The 27,457-nt window shown below is 39.7% G+C and overlaps 1 protein-coding gene across 12 annotated transcripts in view; it reads right to left on the reverse strand.

The window, feature by feature from the left end:
- The window catches only part of wwox (WW domain containing oxidoreductase), an 877,584-nt gene that overhangs the window by 519,858 nt on the left and 330,269 nt on the right, over nucleotides 1-27,457 (reverse strand). The window lies entirely within an intron of this gene.

Below are 27,457 nucleotides of genomic sequence, written 5' to 3' on the forward strand. Positions count from 1 at the left end.
AGTTACTGCACACAAGTACCACCAGAATGCTGTTCCTTCCTGGAATACTCAGGAGAAATTTTATTGATTAAGGAAGGATAAAAATAGTAGCTCAGTCTTAATATGGGATAAAATGATCTTGAATACACTTTGTTCAAACCCACATTGCATTTCACTTCTAGCAGCTTTTAAGGGTTCACGATAGAACGCTTTGAACAGGTGCAATTATTTTCAAAACCATGCAACAAAAAAAAAAACAAAACTACAGTACGTTTCCGATTATCCAAAACGCTCGGCACCGGTGTATGGGTGAACTGAATTTTCCGGATATCTGAGAAATGGCATTATGCAGCCCAGTAAAGCAGAGGAAAACTTTTATCAGCCGTCACCAATCCCAACACCTCCCCACTGCCGCCGCTGAACCTGCCCAGGCGCCCAAGGTCCCCGTTCAGATTCCCGACTCCTCCCCCACCGTTTTCGCCGATCCTGCCCAGGAACTCACGGTCCCCGCTCCGATCCCAGCCCAGCTGCATCAGCATAAAGTAACACAAAAAACAAGGGAAGGTTTTTCAAGCAAGAAATAAAGTTTAATTCTTACCTTGAGTACACGAGAACTTCATTGGATTCAAAATTGCGCTAACAGCAAGTTAGAGTTCCACTTGAACATGGCAGGTTAAAAAAAAGTTTTCAACATTTTGCTGCAGAAAATATTCTTGGATTAACTGAGAATTTTGGTTTTCAGATAATCGGAAACATACTGTATATGAGAAAAAAAACCCGACAAAATCTATTATTTGTATTTGCCTAGTTTTATAATAAATTCTGGAATTTATCTCAAGCATGGTGGAAGTAATCGACAGCAGGAAAGCAGATGGGACCAACTGAGGAGCAGGAAGGCCACTCCCTGAGATAGATGAAGCCCCTCAGTAAGGTGAACAGAATATTCCATCATCCAAATTCCCCATTTGCACAGTAAGCTATGACCCAAAAAGAACTTTGCTCCATTCCAGTCACAATGATGAAAATATTTTACCTCTCGACTTGTGGCTGACAGGAAACCATGTGTTACTCAGCAAACACCATTGAATATCCATGTTGTTTATCTCCATACTCCACAATATCTATTGCACAATCATGACCACCACTTTCATAAAAAATTATGGAGAATCTAATTGACCCTCTTGTGTCTTTGAAAAGGCTTGTCTGAAGACTCTAATTGACCCTCAATGGAAAAATTAACGAACCTCAGTAAATAAAGTACTTGTATGATTAATAGCCTAGATTAGGCCAGACCCAGTGACTATTGGTATTCCATTTTTGTTATGTGCCACATTATAGCCAGGATTTTAACTAGTTTGCTATGCTTGTAACCAATATACTTGTATAGCCTGCAGCAGCCAAGCTGAACAGGAACAGAAGTAATGAGAACAGCACAAATCAGCTCCACCTGAAAACCACATTTAAACCTGATGCCTGATGCATCCCAATTTTGATTTTAGCACTTTTCTTATGATCCGGAAAATCAACTGGGTTGATAACAGAAATTTAGATTGTTGAACATTTTTCACTAAAAGATCCAATAATAGACCTTCACTCTCTTCAGAGGGCTTCTAGTTCCTTTCAAAATATTTGAGTTCCTCAACCTTATCATAAGAGATGCACTTGTAATCTCCAAATTAAAGTAGCAAGGACCAAAATCCAAAAGCAGATGGGACAATTCTCAGAATCCATCTTACTCCAAAAAAGATATTTTCCCAAAACAAATGAAGCTGGTCTTTCTATTTATGATGTGGTACTGGTCAGCAAGCTTCAAAACGTGGGCGTCTGTACCCCTCCCTCTGCAAATGGATCCTTGACTTTGTCATCAGAAGATCACAGTTGGATTCTTAACAAGATCTGCTCCTCACTGACAATCAACACAGGCACACCTCACTACTCTTCTCTCTCTACTCCAAAGACCATGTGGCTAGGAACAACTGAAATTCCATCTACAAATTTAGTAAAGCTTTTGACAAAGTTCCCCACAGGAGGTTATGAAAAAAGGTGGAGGCATTAGCTATAAATAAAGAGGTAGTGAAATGGATTCAGCAGTGGTTGGATGGGAGGTGATAGGTGATAGATGAGTAGTGGCAGAAAATTGTTTGTCCAATTGGAGGCCGGTGACTAGTGGAGTTCCTCAGGGTTCGGTCCTGGGTCCACTATTATTTGTTATATATATTAACGATCTGGATGTAGGGGTGGAGAATTGGATAAGCAAGTTTGCGGATGGCACAAAGATTGGTGGTGTTGTGGACAGTGAGGTAGATTACCGTAGATTAAAAGGTGATTTAGGAAGGCTGGAGGTGTGGGCTGAGAAATGGCTGATGGAATTTAATACAGATAAATGTGAGGTGCTACATTTTGGAAAGGCAAATTTAAATAGGTCATATACATTGAATGGTAGACAATTGAGGAGTGTAGAGCAACAAAGGGATTTAGGAGTTATGGTAAATAGTATCCTCAAGGTTGATACTCAGGTAGATGGTGTGGTGAAGAAGGCATTTGGAATGTTGGCCTTCATAAATCGGAGTATTGAATTCAAGAGTAGGGAGGTTATGATGAAATTGTACAAGGCATTGGTGAGGCCAAATTTGGAGTACTGTGTACAGTTTTGGTCACCAAATTATAGGAAAGATAGAAACAAAATAGAGAGACTGCAGAGAAGGTTCACGAGAATGTTGACAGGATTTCAGGGTCTGAGTTACAGGGAAAGGTTGTGCAGACTGGGGCTTTTTTCTCTGGAGCGTAGAAGATTGAGAGGGGACTTGATAGAGGTGTTTAAGATTTTAAAAGGGAAAGACAGAGTAAATGTGGATAGGCTTTTTCAATTAAGAAAGGGGGAGATTCAAACTAGAGATCATGGTTTAAGATTGAAGGGGGAAAATTATAAGGGGAACATGAGGGGAAATTTCTTTACACAGAGGGTGGTGGGGATGTGGAATGAGCTTCCGGCAGACGTGGTCGAGATGGGATCATTGGTTACATTTAAGGAAAGACTGGATCGTTACATGGATAGGAGGGGACTAGAGGGGTATGGACCGGGTGCTGGTCAGTGGGACTAGGAGGGTGGGGCTTTGCTACGGCATGGACTAGTAGGGCCGAACTGGCCTGTTCTGTGCTGTAAGTGGTATATGGTTATATGGTTATATAGTTAAATTTGACATGTCAGTTGTCAGCAGAATCACAGATGGTAATGAGGAAGTATCCAGGAATGAGATAGATCAGCTAGTTGAGTAGTGTTTCAACAACAACTTTACATTCAACATCAGTAAATTGATTGTGGACTTCAGGAAGGGAACCAGGTGAACACAAACTAGTGCTTGGGTATCAACATCACTGAAATCCTATGCTGGGGCCATCACTTTGATGCAATCATAAAGAAGGTGTATCAGCAGCTATATTTTGTTTGGACTTTGAGGAGATTTGGTATGTCACTAAAGATTTGCAAATCTCTACAAGTGTACTACAGAGTGGATTCTGACACGTTGTATCATTGTCTGGTCTAGAAGTGCCAATGCACAGGACAGGAACAGGCTTCAAAAGGTGGTAAACTTGGCCAGTATCATCATGGCCATTAGTCTTCATTCCATCAAGGACATCTTCAAGAGGCGGTGCCTCAAGAAAGCAGCTTCTATCATCAAGGACCATCACCACCCAGGCCATGCCCTTTACTTGCTGTTGCCATCAGGAAGTAGGTACAGGAGCCTAAAGATACACATGTAACATTACAAAAACAACTTCTTTCCCTCTGCCATCAGATTTCTGAACAGACAATGACCCTAGGGACATCATCTCACTTTTTTCTTTTTTTCTTGCACGAGTTATGATTTTTTTTAAATCTTGTATTTACGGATTTCTAATTTATAGTAATTTTGCAACTTGTTCTGTGCCACAAAACAACAAATTTATAACACATACTCATGTGATTTTGATTCTGATTTGAATTCTGATGCTAATATTGACATTAAGGCCAACATTTGTTGCCAATCATTCTTTGATCTGGGGAAGGTGATGATCTGCCAATGAGATGGTATGTCCTTTGTCTACTCATTTCATTATACAACTAGTGTGAGTAATTCAGGTATGGTTCTGATCAACGAAATTCTGGAACAGGTGCACCCTGAGACACCTGAAAAAAAAAAATTGGAACTTGAGATTATTTTAATAACTTGATTTATCAGAACAGTACCTCGATAGTTGGCAACTTTTTGGAATGTAAGTTGTTCACGTCTACTCCTTTTAAAGAGTTAAGTCTATTGAGGGAATTCCCAAGGAGACTGAGCAAACCTTGCATGAAGTTTGTGTGCCAAGTTTTTTTTTTAAACAGCTCATGTGAATTTTCTCACTGAATTACCTCAATATTAATAAGGGCTAAATATTCTTACTCTTTTTGGCATCCCCTTGAGGTTGTGAGCACAAGGTTTAGACATTCTGACCTGCATGGTGCACAAATCCAAGTTTTTACCCATCTTCTGAATGCCAGAAGTATGTTTGTCCCCATCAATCTCCCCCCAATAATCAACAAAGGGAACAAAAGTTGAACTTGAAGTATCATTGATAGTGTAGCCAAATAACACTTACTCGCCAACAGTCTGCCCCGTAAAGTTCAATGTAGGTTTGCCAAGCCCATTTGTTTCCAGACTTCATCATAAAGTTAGTCAAAATGTGAGCGAAAGCACTGAACTCCAAATGGCCCTTGACATTCAAGCACAACATGATCAAGTATCTCATCAAGGTCCCTGTCGACAGAGATCAAGGGAAAAGCTCTTCACTGCAAGGACACTGTAAAAAGGATGTTGATAGTGGTTGTTGGAGGTAATCGTCTCAACACACGTACCTACCAGCACAATTGTCTCAACACACGTACCCACCAGCACAATCGTCTCAACACACGTACCTACCTGCACAATCATCTCAACATACGTACCTACCAGCACAATCGTCTCAACACACGTACCTACCAGCACAATCGTCTCAACACACGTACCTACATGCACAATCGTCTCAACACACGTACCTCCTAGCACAATCGTCTCAACACACGTACCCACCAGCACAATCATCTCAACACACGGACCTACCAGCACAATCATCTCAACAGACGTACCTACCAGCACAATCGTCTCAACACACGTACCTACCTGCACAATCGTCTCAACACACGTACCTACCAGCACAATCGTCTCAACACACGTACCCACCAGCACAATCATCTCAACAGACGTACCTACCAGCACAATCATCTCAACACACGTACCTACCAGCACAATCGTCTCAACACACGTACCTACCTGCACAATCGTCTCAACATACGTACCTACCAGCACAATTGTCTCAACACACGTACCTACATGCACAATCGTCTCAACACACGTACCTACCAGCACAATGCTACTGCAGCTGTTTGCTGTGGCAGTATCCAAAGATCTTCAGCTGTTTGTTGAAAAGGTAAGAACTGCCATGTCAAGTCAAGTTTATTATCATCTGATTGCACAAATACAACCCAATGAAACAGCATTCTCCAGTCCTTGGTGCAAAACACGCAGGCATACAACCAGGCAAAACACACATACAGACAAGCAATACATAGACAGGCAAGTATTCATGTATACAAATAAATATTACTTCATTAGTATGAGAATCCTGGATGGTTAGTGCGAGCAGTTCCTTTGGATGTTCAGCATTGTCAGTGCCCATGGAAAAAGCTGTTCCTCGGCCTGGTGGTGCTGGCGCTGGAACATTGATTTCCAATCACAGCTTGTCACAAGATACAACAATCAATATCTGAATGCAATACAGCTGAGACAATATTCAGGTATGGGAATAACAATCAGCAAGTTGCATCTGACCATTTTCAATGAAAGTCCAACATCATCGATAACATCACAGGAAACCTTTCCAATGACTTACTGGGGGTGACAGCTGACAACTGGAATGTACATACCGCAGCAAATGACTGACCACTCAAAACATCAATCACTTTGCACCATCAATGGGGCATAGATCAGGGATAATGATGAAATAGTTACATAGCCTGGATGAATGCTGCTTCAACCACACTCTTCAGAAAGTTCTACACCATTCAATCTACTCCAAAGGAACCTATTTTATTGATTCCTCATTCTCCCACTCTGTCATTGGCATTACACAGTTTCAATCTGTACTGTTTACAAAATTGACTACCATTCCTCACCAAGACTCCACTGACAGCACTTGCCAAGCCTTCAATCCCTCCCATCTGGAACAACAAGAAGCCTTTCGGAGCTCCACAATAACTGTGGCATGGTTGGCGTAGTGGTTAGTGCAACGCTGGACAGCACCAGCGATCAGGACCGGGGTTCGAATCCCATGCTGTCTGTAAGGAGTTTGTATGTTCTTCCCGTGACTACATGAATTTCCTCCTGGTGCTCTGGTTTCTCTCGTTTAAAAGCATAACGGGGATTGTAGGTCAATTGGGTGTAATTGGGCACCACAGACTCGTGGGCCGAAAGGGTCTGTTACCGTGCTGTATGTATGTATGTAAAATTGCACACTGCCATAACTCAGAAATTATTTTCCTAACCTAGGTTTAAATCTGAGGTTCACTGAAGGATCACACTGGTTCAAATGTACAGTTCACCACCACCTTAACAAGGATTGAGCAGCAAATCCTGTCAAAGCCAGTGCATCCATAAATGTATAAGGAAAATATCTACATTTCCCATAACTCAATGCCTCACGTTTCCCCATCTCAGAGCCCATTAATGGTTCTCATCAGAGTTATTGTATATACTGTATCCATTGCAACTACCTATTCACGATTATTCACCTTTGCATCATCGGAAGTCTTTGATATGGTTCATCACACTGTCTTTGGCCCTGTATTTGACTTTGAACGGAGCATCAGATTCCAAACACCGCCCAGCTTCACCCTTTTAACATTAGTCGCCCCTGCCTTAGCACATCCATTGTTGAAAATCCTTTCAGTTTTTTGTTTCCTCCTTTGCTACTACACTGAACTTTGAGTCAGCCTCTCCAGTGTTGCAGCCCAGGTGAACATCAGATCATCCAACATTTTCATCTATGTGCTGACTGGCCTATTTTTAGGCTCTGGTTCTTTAAAATTCTCATTGTTATGTTCAAATCCCTGCATGGTCTCATTCTCCTTATCAGTGAAACTTCTTCAAGTTTATAACCTCAGAGGTTTTTACACTCTTCCAAATTTTTAATTCACTTAATTCTACTTCCGCTATACTTGTCTTCACCCCTCCCGCTCTCTAAACCCTAGAATTTCTTCCCAATATCTCCACACGATCTATGTTCCTCCTCAAAAACAAAACAATTATTTAAAATTAACTTGAATATTGCAAGTGACTTGGTGTCAATTCTAAAAGTTGTTGCCTCTGTGAAATGCCTTGATTTTATAATGTGAAAAACAATATTGAAATGGTAATTGTCAACATCCAGTGTCATTAACTCTCATGATGTTAATGTTTTTTTTCCATTTTGTGTGTTTATGGTGGCACATCTCTAATCGGTTCAACAATAAATCTTAGTTAGTTACTGGACTAGATTGGACTTGGTAAGAGTTCATTATTCATGTGCACTGAAATTTGGTTAGACTGTCCAATAATGAAGAAAGTTTGGCAACTAAATAATGCCATTTCAATTATTCATTTGGAAAACTCCCAGATTCCTGCCAATATTAAGTGACTGATTTAAAAGATGGATAAAAAGTAGATACGCTGAAGCAAGATCTGGTGATTAATGAAGGGAATGAATACCAGTGAACTATGCATCATGACTTTCAGAAAGGCCTTGATGAAGTGATTAGGAAGGGGAAAAGAAATTACATTACTACAGAGAATGGAAAAAAAAAACGCTTGCCTTCATTGGTTCTTCGCTAAAAGCTTTAGAATGCAAGTAAACTTGAACAAATAACATTAAGATTGGGAGCTGGATTCAATCAATTTGAATGTGATCCAGAATTTATATTAAAATAAGCTGCACATCTGAAACATGAAATGTGAATGCATTTATGACTTGCACTAAACCTATTAACATGCAGATTCCTACTCAGTCTGTCTTACCACAGAGGTTATACTGTCCCCCAGGTTCATACTAGAGCAGAATCATCTGAATGAAAAAACATTTTAGTGCATAAAAAAATTAATAGTTAACCAAATTCCACTCAGCTTGCTTGTCAAAAAACAATCTTGTTATGAAGCAATTTAAATGTTTAATTTAATATGCTAATAAGATTACCAATGATTTATATCATTAATTCTTTCTTAAGAACAAATAGTGGAGTGTTTCAGCACAAGTTTTATGATTAATTTAATGCTACAGCCTGGGTAAGTGACTGCCTTTATTAAAAATTGGTCAAGCCCAAGCAGAAATGTCCAAATAGTGCAATCAAAGGAGAAATACCTTAATCACTCATCAAAGCTGGTTTTATTGTACCTCAAATAACTCTCCTTGCCTTCAAGCAAACCATCGCCTTTTATTATGTACCCTTATACAATACTAATTTGATCATCTTGCACAACAAACAGACACACCATGCAAGTTTTATGTGGCTCTCCAATACAATGTGAAAAGAATAGCTAACCCGTAAATTCTTGGAGCTTTCCCACACTACATGACGACGACCATCTAATTTCCTGAACTGAAGCCAAGATACCACATTTACAAAAAGCGTCAATGACGTGCACGTGACAAAATATTAATTTGATTAAATTTAATCTGAAGAGAACACACTTTATCAAAACTGAATATATAAAATTACCTAAAATAGTGTAAGGTAAAACATCATGAGATGGGAATGTGTAAGGAGTTACCCTGTACAGGGCTGTAACAAGATGTGAATGCATCCTTGTACTTACAAGATAAGAGAGACATTGATGGATTGAGAGGCAGGAAGCTAGCAGGGAAAGGATAGCAACAGTTTTAGTCATTGGACAAGTAATGATATGATGATGTTCTAAGCACGTATCCAAGGGTATAAAAAATCACCATTTTGCTGATAACGGCAGAATGCATTCTCCGACTAACATGGTTAGTTGCAAGTGTTACAATCCGGTAATAAAGAACAAAGAACCCTGATTTCGACTCAGTCTGGTGTTTGTCTCACTCATTCATGAACAAAGCAGACCTAACAATTGTTAAACACTTACACATTTTCTGCCTGTCTACCAAACTGCATCAATATACCATCCACTTTCAAAACATTCAGGTGTTGTCAGTGAATTGGTTGTATTTGGGTGACACGGGCTCATGGGCCAGGAGGGTCCGGTACCGGCCTTATGTCTAAAATATATATATTTTTAAAATGAATTAAATTCATGATTTACCAGCTGAATATTTTACTCATTGATATTTTATGTTCCATGACATTAAGGTCTACACGTGGATTTTATTGATGCTTAGAACCACAGAGTCAATTCAGAATTCAGCAAACCAATCTTTTTCACTGCATAGCATAAAACAGTTGCTTACTCTACTATTCAGCATCATCGTGTATTGACATATGTTCTTTTCCCCCAATCATCCTGTAGCCAGTTCTCTGTATCACTGTGGACTGTACACAAATTGTGCAGAAATGAAGGTTAGAAGCAGACCTTCAGTTGTATAAGAACATGCCTGCCTTTTCACTGAGATGTTCCATATCATACAAAGAAGCACAAATTCTGATTCCACATCCAAGTTTGCAGGAATCTACAGATCAGACTTTGGGGCAGCTAAGGCTTTTGTTTATCATTATAAAACAGCTCTAGGAGGGTTATAACATTTATAGATAAGAAGTGAAAAATTATAATATGAAAGGGAAAGGTAAAAATAATAATAAATATTCAGTCATCATCGTGAAAAAATATGCGAAGTCAGTTGTGCAGACAGAGCTCTGGTGGTCTTGAAGTAATGTTGCGGTAAAGGTAGTGTGGGAAGGTTCAACAACCTGATAGCTGTTGAACAGACATTGCTCTTGAACAACGAGGTGCCAGACTTCAGAAGCTTCTGCACCTTCTACGCTAATGCAACAGCAAGAAGAGAGCATGGCCAGGGCATTAGGGGACTTTTGTGACATTACGAGCCTCCTTGAGGCAGTGCCTCACACAGATGTCTTCAATGGCTGAAAGGTCAGTGTCCCGGGTGAACTCACAGTCGCTATGTCTGCAACTTTCCGCAGCCTTCTGCATTATATAGTCGATTCACTACCACTTCAAAATGACGCGTGTGTTTGTAAGATACTGGAATCATAAAAGAATATTTCACCACTGTCAATGGGTTAGTTTGGTTAATCAAACTCCCAAACTAACTATCTGAGATTCTAATATTTACTAAGCAACATTTATTCATTTATATGTAATATTTGCTCTGCATATCCATTGTTTGTGTTGTGTCTGGTTGTGTGTCTGCATGTTTTGCACCGTGGAGTGGAGAATGCTGTTTCATCGGATTGTACTTGTGCAATCGGATGATAATAAATGTGAATTTGAACAATAATATTTTAAATGTTACTGTGATAAGCTCATCAAAAGTAGCTTTCATTAAATCATTCATCCTTATGTCATCCTTAAACTGAATAAGCAATAAATATATGCTATTGAACAGACCCCCAATGTATTTGAACAGAGTGGCATTTAATGCCTGGCAGATACAGTTTCAAAACAAAACATCCTATTCTATGACCAATAACAAACTGTCAGACAGTTATGCAAAGTGACGGTATTGCCCTTTTGAGAGTGTTAGGAAATGGTGAACATTTTCATATGTAACATTGTACCAGGCAATACTAAACTATGACCTGATCCAGAGCCTCAACCTTGGCCTCCACAGATGCTGCCTGAACCATGGGTTCCTCCAACAGTTTTTTTTTCACTAAACAATGGCCAAAACACAAACTGTGACACATTCACACTAACAGACATTTAACAGTTAGACCTTACCAGTGGATAAAAACCATTCAAATTTTAAAACTATGAAATTGATACATCATTGAAATAATTGTTGTGAAAGTAAGAACTGAGCCATCTCTGCAAACAACGTCAGCATTTTATAAATGTGCACGAGAGTAGCTGATGTACTTAAGATCTTCTGAGCCATTTGTACAGCACATTAATCTACCTATCAAAACAGAAGCATTTTACACGGAGAATGTCTTCAATTTGCTTGTGCTTGCATTTCTCCCGAAATGTTTCAAAAATAATTCAAAATGATATTCTGACTGCAAAATTTATTTTCCAAATTTAGAATAAAAATTTCACTGATGTCTCAGAAACTGCAGATCCCTCAATTAATTTTCTACCAAACAACACCAGAAATGTCGAAGGTAATCTGTGACAAAAATATAAATGAATTTTTACCAGCGCCTGAAGTAGTCGTGCCAATTAGAAAACTGATCGGAAGTTCAGATATTATGCACTTTGGTATTCTTTCCCTAACAAGTACAAATGATCAACAGGGAATTTATTGAATTTTGCTGAATTGTTATTTGTCGCATGAACATTGACAGAATGAAAAGCTTATTTTTTTGCGGGCCATGTAGGCATCTCACAAAATGTGGACATTTTGGGTTCACAAGAAAAGTTTGCATAAAACAGTAACAAAATTAATCGTGACGATAACACATTTAAACATTAAAATTTACCATTTCGTTCAGCCAATTCAACAACAAAAATACCTATTTTTTCCCCCGCAATCTAGTTACCTGCTCACCAAAGCAGTGATCTAATGATTTTTTTCTTGGATCACTGGATGGACTTGTTGGCACACAAAGATAGAAATGCCTGCCAATTAGATATGACTCAGGCTTCTTCTTTTCTTTGGCTTGGCTTCGCGGACGAAGATTTATGGAGGGGGTAAAATGTCCACGTCAGCTGCAGGCTCGATTGTGGCTGACAAGTCCGATGCGGGACAGGCAGACACGGTTGCAGGGGAAAATTGGTTGGTTGGGGTTGGGTGTTGGGTTTTTCCTCCTTTGTCTTTTGTCAGTGAGGTGGGCTCTGCGGTCTTCTTCAAAGGAGGTTGCTGCCCGCCAAACTGTGAGGCGCCAAGATGCACGGTTTGAGGCGATATCAGCCCACTGGCAGTGGTCAATGTGGCAGGCACCAAGAGATTTCTTTAGGCAGTCCTTGTACCTTTTCTTTGGTGCACCTCTGTCACGGTGGCCAGTGGAGAGCTCGCCATATAACACGATCTTGGGAAGGCGATGGTCCTCCATTCTGGAGACGTGACCCACCAAGCGCAGCTGGATCTTCAGCAGCGTGGACTCGATGCTGTCGACCTCTGCCATCTCGAGTACTTCGACGTTAGGGATGAAAGCGCTCCAATGAATGTTGAGGATGGAGCGGAGACAACGCTGGTGGAAGACTCAGGCTAGAATTACGCTAATTAACACAAAATAGTGCATGCTATTTCAGCATCATTATCCCGAGTTCGAATCCGGTGCTGCCTATAAAGAGTTTGTATTGTCGACACGTGACCATGTGGGTTCCCTCCGGGCACTCCGGTTTCCTCCCGTCCTCCAAAAATATGGGGTTTGCAGGTTAACTGGTGTATTTGGGTGACATGAGCTCCTGACCAGAAGGGCCTATGTACTGCATTGCATCTTTAATTTTAAGTTTAATTTAAAATATAGATATGTTTTAAATCTGATTGTCAAGTTCCAAAATCAATCAAACCAAAGAGGTGGATAGAATGGATTTTCTTTCTATCTGGAAGGGGGAAAATGCTCTAGAAATGTAATTTGCTGTATTTTTTGTGTCCTTGCTCAACAAGACATCATCCAGAATTTCACTTCTGGAAGAGTTAACATGTAGAAATCAAGAACAGAAATCTAGAAACTGGTTTCCTTTTCTTTTCACCTGCATCTAAAATAGTGTTGGATACTGTGCTGAAGAGGTTTCAAAAAGTACCAAGGATTTTGCCAAGATATTCCAGAGAAGCCAGTAAAAGTGATGGCTAAGAATGCAATTCAAGTATTAGCTGTCAAAATAATATTTCTGTACAAATCAAAAAAAGAGACTAAGGGTACGAGCAAAGCCAAAAATAGGTGCAATGTTCCACTCCTCCAAGGTAAGCACTTTTTTCCACTGCTCAGCACTTTTTAACCAAGTTCTGAAAATAAATTTCTTGGCCAGAATGAAGCGTTAATAACAAATTGTTCAAAGTGTATGGTGGTGACTGCTTGGTTAAATGAGGAAACTGTCCAGAGGCTTGGACAAAGAGTCCAGAGCTAAACAATCATGAATCGAAGTAGATTCTGCAGCGTCCAGAAGAGGCAAAGATAGACAACCAAAGTTTGGGGCCTGAAAGGTTCAGGCCCAAAATGTTGGTTATCTATCTTTGCCTCTTATGGTTCCTGCGTGACCTGCTGACTTTCTTCAGCACTTTTGTGTGTTAACGACAAACACCTGCAGACTTCACATGAACTGAAGTTGAACAATTTTTAACAAGTCATGAGTAATAACCACCACAAAAATAATTGAATTTGCTCCATCAGGGGAGAATACCTGCTCATTACCCTGTCTGTTACCCAGTATGCAATTCTAGACCCATTAATGCAGTTGATACTCATATGCACACTGAATTAGTCCAGCGAGCTACTCAGTTAAAGCATATCAGCAAAGTTGAAACTGAAAAATAAAACCAGATGGGTGATTCCGCAATGCTCAAAATCACTCCAGGAGTGGAGGTGAATGGTTCGCGAGGGCTACAAAATCACTCCAGGAGTAGAGGTGAATGGTTCGCGAGGGCTACAAAAGTACTTTCGTCATGAAAAATAACTGTTGAATCAAAGCTGAAATTGTGGGGGTTAGGAGTAGCTAAAATCTAATGTTTGAATTGCACAATTAAGTCCTGAACAACATTTTTTCAGATTTGCATGATAGCTGAACTTTGGGGTGGGGGGGGGGGGGGCGAGGCTTTGCAAAAAGTGAAAAATTAAAGAGAACCCTAAAATGAAGGCGTGAGACAGGGTACATGCGAGACAAAATTATTTATGAATACAATCATTTTACAAACTTTCTAAATAAGCCCATTGTGCGCATTATTAGCTTTTCAAGAAAGATACGAGATCATGAAAAAGATATTAAGCCAGTAATATTGCAGGACAGAAAAAATAAGAAAATACAAATAGAAGAAAAACTGGGGATTTTTCACCGTTTTCAAGGCAACATGAAAGATGTGTTTAAAATTATGAAAAGTTCATTAAAGCAGAAACTATTCAGCATCAGAATTCAAAAATAGGTTAACTGATAAATAATTAAATATTATGAAAATCCAAAAAAAGGAAGCAAAACTAGTAGAGTTGAAAAGCTGTGGAATTCCCTTTCAAAATTAGAAATTAAGACAAAAATATCTTAGCTCATCTCATCTTGGTAATGACCGAAAGTCAGGTTAAATGAGTGGTTCAATGTGATTTGAACTACTTCTGTCACAAAGAAGAAACACGTAGTCTTTGACCCACTTCTCTACTGAGATGCTATGCAAATGATGCAGCAATTCAACACCCAGTGATAGATAAACTTTTGGGCATGAGGCACATTCACCTCCTGCAATCCTGAAGGGGTAATCCCGGAAGGAAATGGAGCAATGTTAAAGTCGACCAATGCTATTTAATCGGATAAATTTCTTGAACTGCATGGCTCATCTGTCCAAACCCTGTAGAAACTGGCGATGGTATCTTGGCAGTAGAATTCAACTTGGTAATGCTCATTGTTAATTTGAAATGCCTTTTTTTCCATGCATTTCTATTCTTTGGCTTGGCTTCGCGGACGAAGATTTATGGAGGGGTATGTCCACGTCTGCTGCAGGCTTGTTGGTGACTGACAAGTCCGATGCGGTACAGGCAGGCACGGTTGCAGCGGTTGCAAGGGAAAATTGGTGGGTTGGGATTGGGTGTTGGGTTTTTATCCTTTGTCTTTTGTCAGTGAGGTGGGCTCTGTGATCTTCTTCATTGCTGCCCGCCGAACATTTCTACTGATAGAATGATATACAGCCAGGTACTTCCAAGCAAGCATCCACATTAACATTTATCCTTAATTCAAATAGTTTGGTATCTGTTTGGCAGAATTGCTTCAGAATTACAAGCCTCCACAAGTTACAAACGTCTTCTCGTCTTCTTTCTAGTAGGAATGCAAATCTGCAAAGAGTAAATCTTCTGACTGTTAGTCTGCATGACACCACTACATCTTCCTCTTCCAAACGCCATGAGCAGATCTAAAACCCGTTTATACCATGCTTCAACTTGCAGAATCAAGTTAAATGACAAACTTGGTACAAAGATCTACCAAACAAAAGTATAAAAAACAATGAAACAAAATAAAACTTAAATGCATTTATCTGAATCATATTGAGCCCTTTACATGAACTCTAGAAGCAAGTATGATTACAAAATTCAAAAAACATTTGGATAGATACATGGGTAAGAATGGTTTAGAGCAGCCATTCTCAAACTTTTTTGGCTATGGCCCTTTAAGACTCTGCTCAAAGTTGATGACACCAATTCCCTGTGAAACAGTCAAGTTTAGCTGGTTTCTTCCATGCTTTTCTCCTACCAACTCCATTAAAAAACCTAAAAATATTTATGTTACACGAGGTTAAAAGGAAACAAGGCTTTTACTCTGACTATAACAACTGCGGCTTGTGGTTCCAAAGCAAACAGCCTAATAGAAAATCATTCTTATTGAACATGTAAGAAAGAAGAAAACATGAACATACACTGGGCAGAGAAGGGTTTTGCAGGGATGGTAATGAAACAAGATGATATGTATTCCACTGAATGCTGCAGACACTTTTTTTTGGTCAAGGAACTCATGTGTAAAATTATTTCTGAAAGTAACAAAAATTAACTATGACAAAACAAAAGCACTTCTTACAACAGTTTCAATTTGGCTTCAATTTTATTGAAAATAATGAACAATACACACTTTCTTCAATAAAACTCTATGAGGAGAGATGCATTCACTACCCATCACGGAAACTTGAAGTAAAATGAGGGTACTTGCAGATATGAGAAACATGGAGCAAAACTTTTTGGCCTGCACGCTTATTTCCTGGATTTGAAGGCAATAGAACAAAAGAGGTAAACTACGTGAAAGGCAATTCACAGCCAAAGCTGGTTCCATGTCAGTCAAACACAATCATGTCAAAGCAAGAAATGTTCTGAAAATATTGCTAATTTTCTGCATTTATCTAGGTCATTCTCGGCTGTCTCCATATGCCTCAAATTTTGGGAAAAAAAATCGTGTTGCTTGGCAATGATACAATAAAGTTTAGCAGCAAAGTCCTTTCCTTCCCCCAAAAATATTTAATCCATTCAGTTTCCATGCCCTTCCCCATACACAGGCCAAGGATTTCAATCCGCTGCTCCCCCCTTAAATGTGCTGTGGCCCACAGGGAGGCCAAATGGTCCACAATAAGAATGGCTGGTTTAGAGGGATCTAGACTATATGCAGGCAAATGGAACTATCCATGATGCCAATTTTGTCATCATAGACATGTCGGCCTGAAGGTCTTGCTCCCTGCTTGATGGGTTCATGACTCTAGCATACTTTCTGCTACTTACTGTGAGACAATGAGATTTTAAAAATGCAAGGTTAGCATTTTTCCACTCAATACTTCCTAACATCCCACCCACACCCATCCAAAATCCCAACACCTGCCTCTGTTAAGTGCAGCATTGAATAACTTTGGACAGATTCTGGAATGACAAGTTTTCAGTTGTTAATCAATCTTACAACACTTGCATTCCAAAACCTGAGTAGCAATCATATAAAAATTAATATCGTTACCTTGGGGAGTATTTTGGGAAGTACAGTTTAAAACATATTACATTAAATATGAGTGCAAAGTATCCACATTTTAAAATAATGCACTGCAAATGTTGGACAAGAAGAAGAAAGCCAGTGACAAGTATATTCTTAATATCCACATTTTCTAAAAAATACACCTGGGAATGACAGAAATTAATTACCACTTTATTGTGTCCAGCCTCAGAAGGTTAAAATGCTAAAATGAATGTGATATTATTGTTCATGGTACGATACAGTCTCTGGGATGATCCATAATGCTCTGGAAACTGCATAAGATCTGGCAAACAAAAAGCTAATTGGGTTAAATGTGAAAATTTGCAGATGCTGGGGTCATGTGCGATCCACAAAGGCGCTTGAGAAATGGTAAATATAAATGCACACTATAAAAACTGCTCCAAATATGTTATTATTGAATGTAATCTAGAAATAGAATTGAATTTGATGTCATGTCACCACACAATCCCAGCAGGCTCCCATCATTACAAAGCAGGGTCATTGTCTGATAATGGAGATCAAAAATTTTGGAATGGTGCAGGAAATACAACGTTATAGTTACGGGTGACTTCAACTTCCCGAATATTGACTGGCACCTCATGACTGCAAGAGGGATGGATGGCACTGAGTTTGTCAGGAGTGTTCAGGAAGGATTTCTGACACAGTATGTGAACTGGCCGTCGAGAGGATAGGCCACACTGGATCTACTTCTGAGTTAAGAACCTGGTCAGGTGGCGCACTTCTCAGTGGGAGAGCATTCTGGTGAGAGTGACCACAACTCCATTAGCTTCGACATAGCTATGGAAGAGGATAAAAAACAGACAAAATGGGAAAGTGCTTGAATAGAGAAGGGCTAATTATGAAGGGATGAGGCAGGAATTAGCGAGAGTAAATTGGAAAAAGATGTTTAAGGGTAAAGCACCCTTAAGGGTAAAGTTAGTTTAGGGACCATAAGTGCAGGGTTCAGGATAGGTTTGTCCCACTGGGACAAGGAAAAGATGATAGGAAAAGGGAATTGTGGCTGACAAAACATGAGGCAACTAGTCAGGAGGAAGAAGGAAGCAAACATTAGATATAGGAAGCAGAAAACAGGAAGGGCTTATGAGAAATATATGGTAGCCAGGAAGGAGCTTAAGAAAGGACTTAGGAGAGCAAGAAGGGGGTATGAGAAGGCCTTGGCATGTAGGATTAAGGAGAACCCTGAGGCATTCTAGGCATACGTGAAGAACAGGAGGATGATGTGGGGTCACTAAAGGATAAGGAGAAAGCAACATGTCCCTGGAGGCGGAGGAGGTTAGGCAGGTCCTGAATGAATACTTTGCTTCAGTATGCACAAGAAAAAAACTTGATCAGGGTGAGTAGAAATAGAACAGGTCTATGAGCTAAACAATGTGGAGATGAAGGAAGTGGAAGTATTGAATCTTCTTACAAACATCAAGATACAATAGTTGCTGTGGGAAGTGAAGGAAGAGAGCTGGGGCAGTAGCTATTATCTTTGAATCCTCATTATCTGCAGGGGAGGTGTCGGAGGATTGGAGAATGGCAAATGTAGTTCCCTTGTTTAAAAAATGTAATAGGGAGAATCCTGGGAATGATGTTAGTAGAGAGCAAACTATTGGAAAGGATTCTTAAGGATAGAATATATGATCATTTGATGAAGTACAGTCTTTTCAATGATAGTCAGAATGGCTTTGTGAAGGAAAGGTCACGTCTTATAGGCCTAATTGAGTTTTTTGAGGAGGTAACAAAATAAGTTGATGAGGGTGGGGGGGGGGGGGGGGGGTATATGTGGTCTACGTGGATTTTAGTAAGGTTTTAGAAAAGGTTCCCCACTGATTCCATGCCTCATCCAGTAAGTCATGAAGCATGGGATCGGTGGAACCTTGGCTCTGTGGATAAATAATTGTATTGCAGGAAGAAAGCAGAGAATAGTAGTGGTGACAATTTTGAAAGGAAATTGGAAACAGTGGCTCAATGCCACTTTTTTGAGAGCAAGAGAGATGAGATGTACAAATGTCCCCCTTATACCCAACTCCCCAAAAAATGAATAGCTCTCAGATAAATAACTAGTAAATTGTCTTCCATAATGAAGTGTCATCACGGCAATACCAGCCTCTTTAATTTAAATACCAAACACACTTTTACAGTTTGATTAAGTGTTAAAAATCATTCTGTTGAGGGGTTTATTAAAATGTATTTGCATATTCAATCAAACCTCACTCCTTATGATCTCCTGAGACTTACAAAATACAATTCATTTATGATCGTTTATCAGGATTTCAGACCTATTGATTGGATTTTTTTTGTGTTAATACGCAAACATCCAGGGTGCAGACAGTAAAAATTATTAATACCTAACAGGGCTGATAAGGTCATAATCTCAATGAGAAATTCAGGCTGCTTTTAACCACCAAAACCCAAAATAAGACTGCAGCCTTCATTCCATGGAACAAGCTACTGGAGGAGATAGTCGAGGTACGTAAGGTTTAAGAAAATTTAGACAGATACATGAATGAGAAAAGTTTAGGCAGAATTTGGACCAAATTCAGGCAGGTGTGTGGGTGGAGAATTTTGGCTGGCATGGTTCTAAGACTATGAATAGTGCTGTTTTAAACAGCATTTATTTCTGTCAAGTCAAAACACAAAATGCAGGAGAAGCTCAGCTGGTCAAACAGTGTCCTTTACGCAGCAAAGGGAAAGATACAGAACTGATGTTTCGGGCTTGAGCCCTTCATCAAAGTATGAGAAAATGCCGGCAAGCATCCAAACAAAAGATTGGGGGGTGGGGGTGGCAAAGGTGGAGAAAGGAGTGAGGAGACAGAAGCAAAGAGTGGGGGGGGGGGGGGGGAGAGAGAATGACAGGGCTATGTGGGTGAAAGAACTGGAAAAACAGGAAAAGGGGGAGAGGAGAAATAAAGGCAAGCAGATTTAATGGTAAGCAGTAAAGTCAATGTCCACCATGTTGCCTTCCTCTCTACTTGTGCCCACCCTGACCACCCGTAGATTGGAAAACAACACCTCCCAGATAGGATCGGTGACAGCGGTGGGGAAGTGTCGGAGATTGGCATATAAAATATGTCACTTCCTTGGTGATGCACCATGAATTTACTTGTAAAATTTTTGATATACCAAAACAAAAACTCCCAATGAAAAGTGCTCCCATCATAAAGAAGCTCTCTCATGGTAAATGGGCTGAAGGAATTAGCCATCAAACATGCTGATAAAAAAAGGAGGTGCACATCATTCCCTGCAGCATCTCAACAATGTGGTTATATAACCTTCTATCATGAATAACCAAGTGAATATAGGAATCACCTCAGAGAATGGAAGGTGAGGTGATGCACAGATGATTAAATTTAAGCGCGATGATTTTCATTTCTAGCTTTAAATTCTAATCTTCATAACTTCAGAGTCTGAATACGTTTCATTCAGATTCAGTGTAGGTTTTGTTTGTTATTTTACAATAATTATATCTACTCCAGGATGCAATACTGCATTATGGATTTTGTCTTGATAACTGCACATGCTGAATTAAAGCTCTGTATGCTCATCAATTTCATTATAGAAGAGTGGAGAAGGAGAGAAGAATAAAGATATGAATAGGAGGAAAGAGAAGGGGAAGGTGATACCATCAGCTAAATTATTCATAATGTACTTTTGATAAATTACAATGAGTTGCATTCCTGTCCTGTTTTATCATTCATGCATTGAAGGATATTCTTTTGGCAAAGCAACCTCTGCAGAAGAACGTTTAAAATCAAAATCTATGACGTACAAGAACACATGGTGGGCAATTGCATGGAGGTGAAATTAACTCCAGGATTTTAGTACAGGTGATTTAAGCATGAGAAAGGTGGTGTGTGCATCAGACATGGATTCAGACTAGTGCATGTGAACAACCTACAATTCACCTTTGCAGACTGACACACCAAATAAGCTCTATTGAAAACTGTTATCTAACATTTCATTCCAAAAAGGTTACGACAGATGGAAGCAAATTTGGGAAGAAATGATCAGGGCATTCCACCTTGATCACAATATAGTATTGCTTATCAATAATTCAAGAATTCTGTGAGAAAGAGATGACAGGCCTCTTTTCATAACATATTTGAGTGCACAGCCAAACAGGTCTGATGGAAAAAAAAGGTGCATTAGCTATTTTCGTATCATGAGAGTGGACAAGCAGTGGAGGACCAAGGTTTAATAAACTCAGTTGGTTTCCTTACTGTTTTATACAGAAGAAATGTTCATTCATTGCTTTCTCAATAAAGATGTTCCTCCACAGTTTTGCCTGATTATACAACCAATGCACATCATCTACTCAGTTATTTGTGTTGTAAGCAAACGTAATTACTTCTCACAGCTGATTAAATATTGATAAAAACAGGAATATTGCACTACCCCTATCTGGCTGTCTTTTAATTGTAATAAACAGTCTTTGTTGAAGATCTGAGGGTCAGGTAATGGCATTCGAAGGATGAAAGGTGGTGCACAAAGATGAAAATTTTCTTGATTGGTAGCAGTCTAATTAAAAGTCACATGTTCTAATGCACGTCGGAGTGAATGATTGCTCTATTTCTTGAAAGTTGGAATGTTTAAAGTAATTGATTTTATTCGGCATCTTCACCTTCTAGGCTATGAGAGATGCTTAACCATAATATGCATGAATAATGGATCCACAATACAAAATCCACCAACATTTTAAGGATCCATTTTTGAAATAATCTATTTTATTTTCAGCTAATCAAAACTGCTTTGTGCAGTAATATTGAACTATAAATTTGAGAGGGCATGTGAATTAATTCTTATTGGAACTAAAAGTACAGTAGTCTTTAAAGTTTTATTTTCTTGAAGATATTTCCCATCAGTGCCTTACTTGAAAGCCCATTTGCTGTCATTTCATAAAGTTGATCATATAAACCACATAACATATAACAATTGCAGAATGGAAACAGTCCATTTTGGCCATTCTAGTCCACACCCAACTAAGTGATCTCCTCTCGTCCTACCAACCTGCACTCTGCCCATAACCCCCCATTACCCTCCCATCCATATACCTGTCCAATTTTTCCTTAAATTACAAAATTGGCCCCGCTGCCACAACTTCTCCCAGAAGCTCATTCCACACAGCCACCACTCTCTGAGTAAAGAAGTTTCCCCCTCATGTTGCTTCTAAGTTTTGCCCCTTAACTCATGAGCTCTTAATTCAATCTCCCGTTCTCTCAATGGATAAATCCTATCCACATTAACTCTATCTATCCCTCTCATAATCTTAAAAACCTCAATCAAATCCCATCTCAACCTTCTACGCTCCAAAGAATTAAGAGCTAATTTGCTCAATCTTTCTTTGTAATCTAGATGCTGAAACCCAGGTAACATTTTCATAAATCTTCTCTGCACCCTCTCTACCTTGTGGATATCCTTCCTATAATTTGGTGACCAGACTGCACACAGTAGTCCAAATTTGGCCTCTCCAATGCCTTGAACAGTCTCAACATCACCTCCCAACTTCTGTATTCTATGCTTTGATTTATAAAGGCCAGTATACTAAAGGCCTTCTTTACCACCATATCCACATGAGATTCTACCTTCAGGGAACAAGGCACCATTATTCCTCGATCTTTCTGCTCCACTGCATTCTTCAATGCCCTCCCATTTACCACGCAAATCTTGTTTTGATTATTCCTACCAAAATAAAGCATTTCACACTTATCAGCATTAAACTCCATCTGCCATCTTTCAGCCTACTCTTCTAGGCAGAACAAATTCCTCTGCAATCTTTGAAAACCTTCATTATCCACAATTCCACCTATTTTAGTATCATCTGCTTATTTACTAATCCAATTTACCACCCCATCATCCAGATTATTAATGTATATGACAAACAACAATGGACCCAATACAGATCCCTGAGACATACCGCTTGTCACTGGCCTCCAACCTGACTAACAGTTATCCACAAGGACTCTCTGGCATCTCCCTTCCAGCCACTGTTGAATCCATTTGACTATCTCAAAATTAATATCCAACAACTGAACCTTCCTAACTAACCTTCCATGAGGAATCTTATCGAAGGCCTTACCGAAGTCCATGTAGACAACATCCACTGCACTACCCTCATCAATATTCCAAGTCACCGCTTCAAAAATTCAAAAAGAATGGTCAAACATGACCTTCCATGCACAAATCTATTACGAGTGTCCTTGATCAGACCCTGACTCTTCAGATACTTGTATATACTATCTCTAAGAATGCTTTCCATTAATTTACCTACCAGAGACGTCAAACTTACAAGCCAATAATTGCTAGGCTTTTAAACAAAGGAACCACATGTGCAATATGCCAATCCGTCAACACTATACCCATCTTCTAAATATGTTAATTCATGGCATTTTAATCAAACACAAAACAGATTCCTGTTCAACAAATGAAAAGCAGCAGAATAGCATATCAGCACAGCATCATACCATCCCAGATTTACCATGAGAAGATCTTTCTTAAAAAAAGAGATGAGATAGGCAGGGATCATTGAAAAGCACCAGGAAACTCGTGTACTTCCTAAAACCCACTTACAAGTTTTTTCCAATGCTACATGAAAGCCTTGTCTCAAGTTGGCTTGGGCCCACTGGCTTCAGGACTATATTGTTATGCTGCTTGACTACTGTTAATGCCAATATTCTACAGCAATTTCCACTTGTCAATATTAACTTAAGGACCTCAAGCATCAGGTCCCCCATGGATAATCGAAACAGCAAAACACAGAGAACAATAGTTCACCGTGACAGCAAGCTATCGCAGAAGCTCAGACGGTGACATCAAGGTTGCTTGAGTTTCTCCAACAAATTTTTTTGGTGCCTAAGATGGTGTTTCAAAGTGGAGAGAACACTTTTGTCTGAAAGGGAAAGCAGACAACAGATACCATTTTAATGTTGAGAATTTTGCACTGAATTTCCAAAGCCCCATCTTATCATATGTGGATATCTCGGGGCCTTCCATCATATAAACTACATGTGAAGGTTATCAATGCAAGTGTTACAATCCCAGAATCTAGAGATGAGGCTAACGATTATTTCCACTCTGAATTTGGAAAAAAATCCTGGCCCACATCCCAGAGGAAGATAACTGATCAACCTGGGCTATTTCCACACATGGACGTAAAGATCTCAAATCTATGGAAAGGCATGACTGATAGTTGGAGGAAAAAAGCTAAAATCCACAGAAATGCAAAGAACATGAACTTTTTTAAAATAAATACCCTGTTTTACTTGAGAAATAAGTACAAGTCCTCAAGGCAATACTTCTGATCCAGGCACAGGAACCTATGAAGATTATCATTATCTTAGTGAGTCACATCATCTAAATCTTGATGGATCCTGATGACAGTTAGAGCAACACCAACAAATGAGCTGCATTACCTCCAACAACTGGAAAATAGCAGCAACATTATTCATGCAACAGGAAGATCCCCCCCACCCCCACCCCCTGATAAAAGAAAACTAACCACAATCTGCTGGAAGAACTGAGCAGGAAAAGCTGAATCAGTGGGAGTAAAAGATGGTTCACGAATTGAGCAGTACTCTTTATCAAGGCTTCCAAGGTCGTGAGGTGGGACATGGGCCCATATTGAATTGAACCAGGTGGAGGTGAAATAAGACAGATCGAGGAAGAGGATTGTTAGATGCCAATTAAAGGAGATAAGAGTCAAGTAAATGACGATAAATTCAAGATGGCAGTGGACTAGTGAGGGGCTCTGCAACTGAGGGACTACTAGCCACTCGAGGCGAGGTGAGGAACCTGTGGAAGCTATAGACTGCAGGAGACTGCTGTTGGGAGACTCGTGCAGGGCTGCAAACTGCTGGAGACTGGCTTGAACTGGCTGGAGCAGTACCAGGTATCAGAAACGAGATGCAAGGAGGTGCCGAGGGCACTGAAGGGTTCCTGACTGTGTCGGACGTTCAGATCTGGAGCTCGGGTTGCCAATGGTTTGGACTGGACTCTTGTGTGGCTGCGGAAGAACTGGAGGCAAATCTAAGGTCACTCGCTGACGTTGGTGGGGGGTGGGGGACACTATCTTTTGCTTCTCTCTCCTGACTGTAAATCTGACTGTAAGAGGCACTGAGGCAATTCCTGCCAGTGACTAATCTATCTATCCTGCAGCAGGCAAACAGAAATTTCATGTGATGTGACACTGTTTTATAATAACACAATGAATCTTGTACATGGTAAAAATGAGCTATGATTTTTCACAACCAGATCCCCAAAGGATCCTAATCTCAGCGTCCAAATCAGTGGCCCAACACTTCTCTCACTTGTTCTTGCCTGAATGCTGTACCACTTCCAACAGTTTCATGCTGGACTGAGGATAATCTATAAGACAAATGCAAAGTTATTTAACAAAGTTTAGTCCAACCACAGTTGTTGACTTCCAACTGCAGACGGCACTTGCATGCTAGCAGTTTTTGAAAGTGGGGCTGAAATGAAAATCGAAGCATGCACGAGAATGAGCAATTCATTAACATCCACAAAACAAAGATCTTCAACCAACCTGCTTCCACTGCACTACATTGTCCTTCAAAAGTAAAGATCCATGTTGATATCCTAGAAACCATGGATCACTTTCCAGATCTCAGCAAAGGCAGTCACAGATAACTGGATTCTTCAACACTGTCTTCAGCCAACTGAGGAATAGAGCACTTGAAGATCTCAATTGCCTTGTGGCAATGTTTCCCATACTCTTGTACACTTCATAAACACGGACTAACTGCAGAAGCCAACCCAATGCAGTCGAGAGGTAGCAACAATTCTGCTTCCCTAAGATATTCCAAAACCACTGGCAGGATAAGTTAGGCAATGCAACTGCCTTCAAATCATTGAGGCTCTAACTATACTTAACCATTTCCAATAAAGGGTCCACACTGTTGACACCAAGCACCCAAGGAGGCATTGTGCTCTTAGCTCCATCATGGCAAAAGATTATCAAAAAGTCAAAGAAAATAATGCATGTCCTTAGAGGATGAAAAACATGAAAAACTAGAGAACAGTGTAAATCCTTGGGCCACAACTATAAAAATCTGAGGTAGCCCTGAGGACCTCAAATCCCTTCTTTGGGACCATATGAAAGTCCAACAAAAAAAGTGCACAGACATCACCATCTCCCAAGGTCCCCACTTGCTCCTCCCTCCCTTCAAGCACTTCCTGGGGTAGGAAAGTGCAAATACACGTTTGCTTTATCACCCATCTCAAAATGCACAGAACTGGAGAGGAAGTCATCCTTGGGCTCAGAACTAAACAGAAAGGGGAAAATGTAGAAGAAGTCCAAAAATTCAATGCCAGAAATCCGGACTTTTCGAAAACTCTCAAACTTTTAAATGTAGTAGTCTTTGTACACGCATGTGCGTGCATATGTAAGTGCTACAGATGCACAGTGGCAACAACCAAAAACATTTTATGTTTATATTTTTGTCAAGTGTTGACTATTTTTCTTTAAAACTGTTCATTTTGATAAATGAAGCATGCTGTATTTGCTAATGAATAAACTATCAAAACTGACTTGTTCATCTCTTCTTTATTCCTCCTTAAATTTGAATTTTAAAAGTACTGCCCGAGATTCCCGAAAATCTGGACCAATCCTATACCCGAGCAATCTGGATTTTTGGTCTTCTACTGCACCTCTTATAAGTTACGATGAACAGCAAGTCTTTGCAGTCTCTCAGCGATCAATGGCATGTTATAGGTAAGAAAATTAGCTTGATATAAAAACAACCCTCTAATATACACTATCTTGGGTGGTTTGAGAGACATCTTTGTATTTCAGGTGCAAGACAGCCTACACCATGACTGCCAACTACCTTTAAAACTAATCTTTCAATAGTTCAGCAGATGGTGGAAGCAATACCAGATGTCCACTGACATGAGTGGCATCACTCATCAAAAAATTCAGGGCTCCCACCAAAGCAGAGAACATTGACAACACCTAGCAACAGAATGGAAATTTCTCCTTCATTAGGAGTTCAGATAAATGAGCATATGGTACCAATAATAAACTGTAAAATAAAACACATCAACAATTTGTACTGCAAACCCTTATCATTAATTTGCATCAACTACTTAGTAGGCCAGCTACAATGGAAAACTGAACATGAATCACTCAATAAATGATGCAACTGAGAACCATCAATATTTGAAAGTACAAATGTTCTGATTGAGGGATACTGAACCCCATAGAGTATCATCTCAGGATATGGCAGATACACAATGAGGTGTCAACCAATCATCTCTTTTCATTTGTCAGGAGCTATGAATAACATTTCACTGCAGTGAAATGATGCTACAAAGAACAAGTTAGTCGCTCAACAGCAGCAGGAACTGGCACTTTCTCATCTACACACCAATAAAATTGCTGCATCTATTGTTAATCCAGAAGCTACGGGCATTAGGCCAACATTGAGACATTATCTGTGCTTAGCTCCTGACAATAGCACAAAAAAATTGTTCATTAATATTATTTTATTAATATCAATGAGGTGAACTCGTGGAATTAAAAATCATCAAATTCTCTCACTTCTTGTCAGTAACGGATTGAAAAAATGTTACAATGCATAGTAACACAAAGGAAGATAACTAGGTCAAACAGAAACACGCTGAGAGCATGC

This window comes from Narcine bancroftii, chromosome 10 (genome assembly GCF_036971445.1).
Source record: "Narcine bancroftii isolate sNarBan1 chromosome 10, sNarBan1.hap1, whole genome shotgun sequence".
In the NCBI taxonomy this organism is placed as follows: Eukaryota; Metazoa; Chordata; class Chondrichthyes; order Torpediniformes; family Narcinidae; genus Narcine; species Narcine bancroftii.